The sequence below is a fragment of the Sciurus carolinensis genome, chromosome 2 (assembly GCF_902686445.1).
Source record: "Sciurus carolinensis chromosome 2, mSciCar1.2, whole genome shotgun sequence".
NCBI classification, from domain to species: Eukaryota; Metazoa; Chordata; class Mammalia; order Rodentia; family Sciuridae; genus Sciurus; species Sciurus carolinensis.
Window position 1 is genome coordinate 137623830 of NC_062214.1, and position 6000 is coordinate 137629829.

The following is a 6000-nucleotide window of genomic DNA, read 5'->3' on the forward strand; positions in this document are numbered from 1 at the left end:
CCTGGATGGGGTCCTGAGGGCGGCAGTAGGCAGCGTTACCTGGGGGCAGTAGCCTTACTGGAGCAAAGATGCCTTTCCCGAGGGCCGTCCTACCCGAAGAAAGGGTGTCCACCTGACCAGAGGGGAAGAGTGGCGGTCCGGCGAACACAGTGGCACGTGGTGCACACAACATGTCTCTGCCAGTTCTGAAGCAGCCAGACACCAACATCGGACAAGATGCCAAGGCCTCCAGGGTGTAGGCACACGCGGAGTTGAAACTTAATTTCTAGGACCAAAAAATGATGGCATATTTTCAGACAATTTTGCTTAGGGTGAGGACTTTTGGGTATCCATTTTTTGGGGGTGTGGTTTACTGGGGATCAAACCCAGGGGTGCTTAACCACTGAGTTATACCCCATCCTTTTTTATTATTACTTTGAGACAGGGTCTCACTAAATTTTTTCATAATTTACTGAGGCTAGACTGGAACTGGCAATTGTGCTGCCTCAGCCTCCTGAGTTGCTGGGATTACAGGCCTGTACCAGTATGCCTGGCACAGGTATCCATCTTTATTCCTTGCATGATATCTCACAAATTCTTCAATGTTGGTTTCCTGTATGCTTCTCCTAAGTGTTGGAATGCTTTATGAATGGGTGTCAACATAACTGAATGCAAAGGAGGGAGAAATCATGTTGCTTGGGACAATCAAGGAAGGTTTCATGGAGAAAGTTGCACTCTAATCAAATGGGTATAATTTGACTGTTGAACAATGGGAAAGATGGTGATTTGCATGAGCAATCCGATCATATTCTCCATGCTGACAATGATCAGTTAATAAGCAGTCTCTAAATCCTCCCTGTTATGTACGTGCAGAAGACAGGAGAGTTTGTTGATGACAGGTCTTAACCCCATTTTTCTATGATATTAAAATTTCTACTTCTTTTATTTTTCAAACATATATTTTAGAAAATCTAATTTTGTTGATACGAAGAGAACCCAACTTTTTAAATGGAGAAACACAATTGCATCATTTTATTGGCTTATCTAACTAAATATTATCTTTCTCCTATGTTCTTCTCACAAAATCAGATCATTCCAGCTATGTACAAATGAAAATCCCACTAAATAAGTCATTAATAAAGAAATGAGCAAACTAAAATGGTATGGAGGAGAAATATATCCCCTTGAGAAAAATAATGAAACAAGGGGAACAAATATAAATGAAGTTGCCATATGTCAGGAAATGACTCTGTGACATACCATGTGGTGATGAGAATAAGCACTGGCTGCCAGTTTTCAGAGAAAAGTACGAAATTGATTTCAGGTAAAAATTGATCTGAGTTTGGACAGAGTGAAAAATGATGGCCTTAATTCAGAGAATTCGGGTGGTCTGGATTACAAATACCATCTGACAGAATTATTTGATAACTAAATGCTCTTATGTCCAACAAGAGTTAGTGCAGCAATCCCTTTTGGATTTTGTTATTAATTCCAGAATGAGTTTGTCAAAATAGTTTACAAGTTGAGATAGGAGGGAAAGGGGCCTCTCTAAAGAGTTTTCTGAAATTTATGAAACCTTAAGTTATCTGTTCTGCGATTTCCTTTTTTATTGCAAGGCATCATCAGTCTTTTGGGCAACAATGGTGATTTGCTGTGACAGCTAAAAATACAACTGAAAAAAAGTAAATACAAAAAGTACTTAATGTTTGTGGTAAATCAATGAAGCCACTACAATTTCATGTTTTTGAAGGAACAAGCACCATGCACTCTAAACTCAGATTTTATCTAGGGAAAAATCACAAGCAAACAGCAAAAGCCTGCTATTGTTTATTTCTTGTAGACTGAGCAAACTGTTCTCTACAAACAAGTTAAACTTGCCCTTAGTAAGAACTTAGTTAGGGCACTTAGGCCTCATTCCTCAGCTTTGAGGTGATCCTCAGATGTTGGTCCAAACATCTCTTCCTGTCACTGACAGAGTCAGAATTTGGGGATACAATACTGTTTCTGACCAAAAAAAAAAAAAAAAAAAAAAGTTGTATGAGTTCTTATTTTTCTGAAAAAGGGAATTCAGCAGGACAATACAGTCAAATTTGGAAAGAACCAAAATAATTGCATATCTCTGAAAAATTCTCTCCTCCTCATTCCTACCTGAGGATGCCATGAGCAGAAGTCCACTACAGCTTCTGAAATTGCAGGTCAACTTCTTGACTACCACGTATCTTTGTTCTTTTGTTTTATTATTAATGAGAAAGGATGGGAACCCACCAGAGATTATGTGTCATTACAGCAGGCTTTTAATGTCAATCTATTTCAGTTCTACAAGTCCCATCGTTTTAAATATTTGTCTACTTTTCTATTTCTACCCCCAAGACAATGCTTCCACAGACTTTACATAGAACTGAAGTTTAATTTCCAAATGTGGTGTTAGAATGGGCTTGACCAACAGATGCAGGGAACCCACCATCCACAAGATTACTGCCTAGCAAAAGTGCTCATGAAATATTTATTAAATGAATGAACCCTATTTGCACAGTAAATGAAAGGTATCCTAGAGGAACCAGACACTCTACTTTGGGTTTCTGTACCTCAAATTACCTGAAACTCATGTTTCAGTGGGAAGAGGCAGCCTTCCTCATATTGTACCTTGGTGGGTATCATACAACTTATTAGAGGAGGAATGTAAATAGCAGCTATCTAGAAGAAATCAGGGATATAATAAAAAAATACGTAGAAGTAAAATGAGAAGCAACACAACATATCAAACCTCTGGGACACTATGAAGGTAGTGCTAAGAGGAAAGTTCATTGTATTGAATTCATTTATTAAAAGAATAGAAAGCAGTCAAATAAATAACCCAACATTACATCTCAAAACCCTAGAAAAAGAAGAACAAATCAGTACCCAAAGCAGTAGAAGACAGAAAATAATTAAAACCAGAACTGAAATCAATGAAATTGAAACAAAAGAAACAATTCAAAAAATTGACAAAACAAAAAGTTTGTTCTTTGAAAAAGTAATAAAATTGATAAACTCTTAGCCACACTAATGAAGAGGAAGAGACAGAAAACTCAATTACTAAAATTTGTGATGAAAAAGAAATATTACAATGGACATGACTGAAATACAGAAGATAATTAGAAACTCTTTTGAAAAGTTATACTCCAATAAAATAGAAAATCTTGAAGACATCAACAAATTTCTAGACATACAATCTACCCAAACTGAATTAGGAGGACATACACAATTTAAACAGATCAATTTCAAGCAATAAAATAAAAGTTGCTATCAAAAGCCTGCCAACTAAGAAAAGCCCAGGACCAGATGAATTCTCAGCTGAGTTCTACCAGACCTTCAAAGAAGAATTAACACCAATACTCCTCAAATTAAATAGTAAAGGAGGGACCCCTTCCAAACTCATTTTATCAAGCTAGTATCACCCTGATACCAAAAACAGACAAAGACACATCAAAGAAAGAAAACTTTAGATCAATCTCCCTGATGAAGTTCAATAAAATTCTGGCAAATCAGTTACAAAAACATGTTTAAAAGATAGTGTACCACGATCAAGTGGGATTCATCCCAGGGATGCAAGGTTGGTTCAACATTTGGAAATCAATAAATGTAATTCATCACATCAATAAAGAATCATATGATCATCTCAATAGAGGTAGAAAAGCATTTGACAAAATACAGCACCCCTTCATGCTCAAAACACTAGAAAAAATAGGGATAGTAGGAACATACCTGAACATTGTAAAGGCTATCTATGCTAAGCCCAAAGCCAACATCATTCTAAATCAAGAAAAATTAAAAACATTCCTTCTAAAAACTGGAACAAGGCAAGGATGCCCTCTTTCAACCACTTTAATTCAACATTGTCCTTGAAACTCTAGTCAGAGCAATTAGACAGATAAAGAAATTAAAGGGATATGAATAGGAAAAGAACTCAAACTATCCCTATTTGCTGATGACATGATTCTATATTTAGAAGACCCAAAAAATTCTACCAGGAAACTTCTAGAACTCATAAATGAATTCAGTAAAGTAGCAGGATATGAAATTAACACAGATAAATCAAATGCATTTTTATACATCAGTGATGAATCTTCAGAAAGAGAAATTAGGAAAACTATCCCATTCACAATAACATCGAAAAAAATAAAATACTTGGGAATCAATCTCACAAAAGAGGTGAAAGACCTCTACAATGAGAACTACAGCACACTAAAGAAAGAAATTAAAGAAAACCTTAGAAGATGGAAAGATCTCCCATGTTCTTGGATAGGCAGAATTAACATTGTCAAAATGTCCATACTACCCAAAGCATTATACTGATTTAATGCAATTCTTATTAAAATCCCAATGACATTCTCCATAGAAACAGAAAAAGCAATCATGAAATTCATTTGGAAAAATAAGAGACACAGAATAACCAAAGAAATCCTTAGCAAGTAAAGTGAAGCAGGAGGCATCACAATATCACAATACCACACCTTAAATTATACTACAGAGCCATAGTAACCAAAACAGCATGGTATTGGCACCAAAACAGACATGTAGACCAATGATACAGAAAAGAAGACACAGAGACAAACCCACATAGATACAGTTATTTCATACTAGACAAAGGTGCCAAAAATATACATTGGGGGAAAGATAGCCTCTTCGACAATTGGTGCTGGGAAAACTGGAAATCCATATGTAGCAAAATGAAAACCCCTATCTCTTAACCTGCTCAAAACTCAAATTAAAGTGGATCAAGAACTTAGGCATTAGAACAGAGATCCTGCACCTAATAAAAGAAAAAGTAGTTCCAAATGTACATTATGTCAGCTTGGGAAATGACTTAAGATTCCTAAAGTGCAAGAAGTAAATCAAGAATCAACAAATGGGATGGAATCAAACTAAAAAGCTTCTTCTCAGCAAAGGAAACAATCAAGAATGTGAAGAGAGAACCTAAGGAATGGGAGAAAATCTTCGCCACCTGCACCTCAGATAAAGCATTAATTCCAGGATATATAAAGAACTCAAAAAAGTTGACACCAAAAACCAAATAACCCAATCAATAAATGGGCTAAGGAACTGAACAGATGCTTCACAGAATAAGAAATGCAATTGATCAACAAATCTATGCACAAATGTTCAACATCTCTAGCAATTAGAGAAATGCAAATTAAAACTACACTGAGATTTCACTTCAGTTCAGTCAGGATGGCAATTATCAAATAAACAAGCAGAATAGATGTTGGTGAAGATGTGGGGGAAAAGATACATTCTTACATTTCTGATGGAACTACAAATTGGTGCAACCACTCTGGAAAGTACTATGGAGATTTTTCAGAAATCTTGAAATGGAACTACCATTTGACCCAGCTATCCTACTCCTTGGTTTATACCCAAAGGATTTAAAACCAGCATACTGCAGTGACACAACTACATCAATGTTTACAGTAGACAATTCACAATTGCTAAACTATGGAACCAACCTAGGTGCCATTCAACAGATGAATGGATAAAGAAAATGTGGTATATATACACGATGGAATATGACTCAGTCATAAAGAAGAATGAAATTATGGCATTTGCTGGTAAATAGATAGAGCTGGAGAATATCATGCTAAGTAAAACAAGCCAAACTCTAAAAAACAAAGTCTGAATGTCTTCTCTGATATGTGGATGCTAATTCACAATAGGGGGGAGATTTAAGGAAGATTAGAAGTACTTTGGATTAGACAAAGGGTAATGAAGGGAAGGGAGGAGGAATGGGAGTAGGAAAAATAGAATGAATCGGATGTTACTATCCTATGTGCATATATGATTACATAACCAATGTAATTCTACATCATGTACAACCAGAAGAATGAGAAGATATACTCCATATATATATAATATGTCAAAATACATTCTACTATCATGTATAACTAATTAGAACAAATAAAAAAATAAAATTTATATAATTCTACAGTTAAATAAGCCCCACACACCTAAACTGATATTCATGTAATCAGCCTACCATCTAAA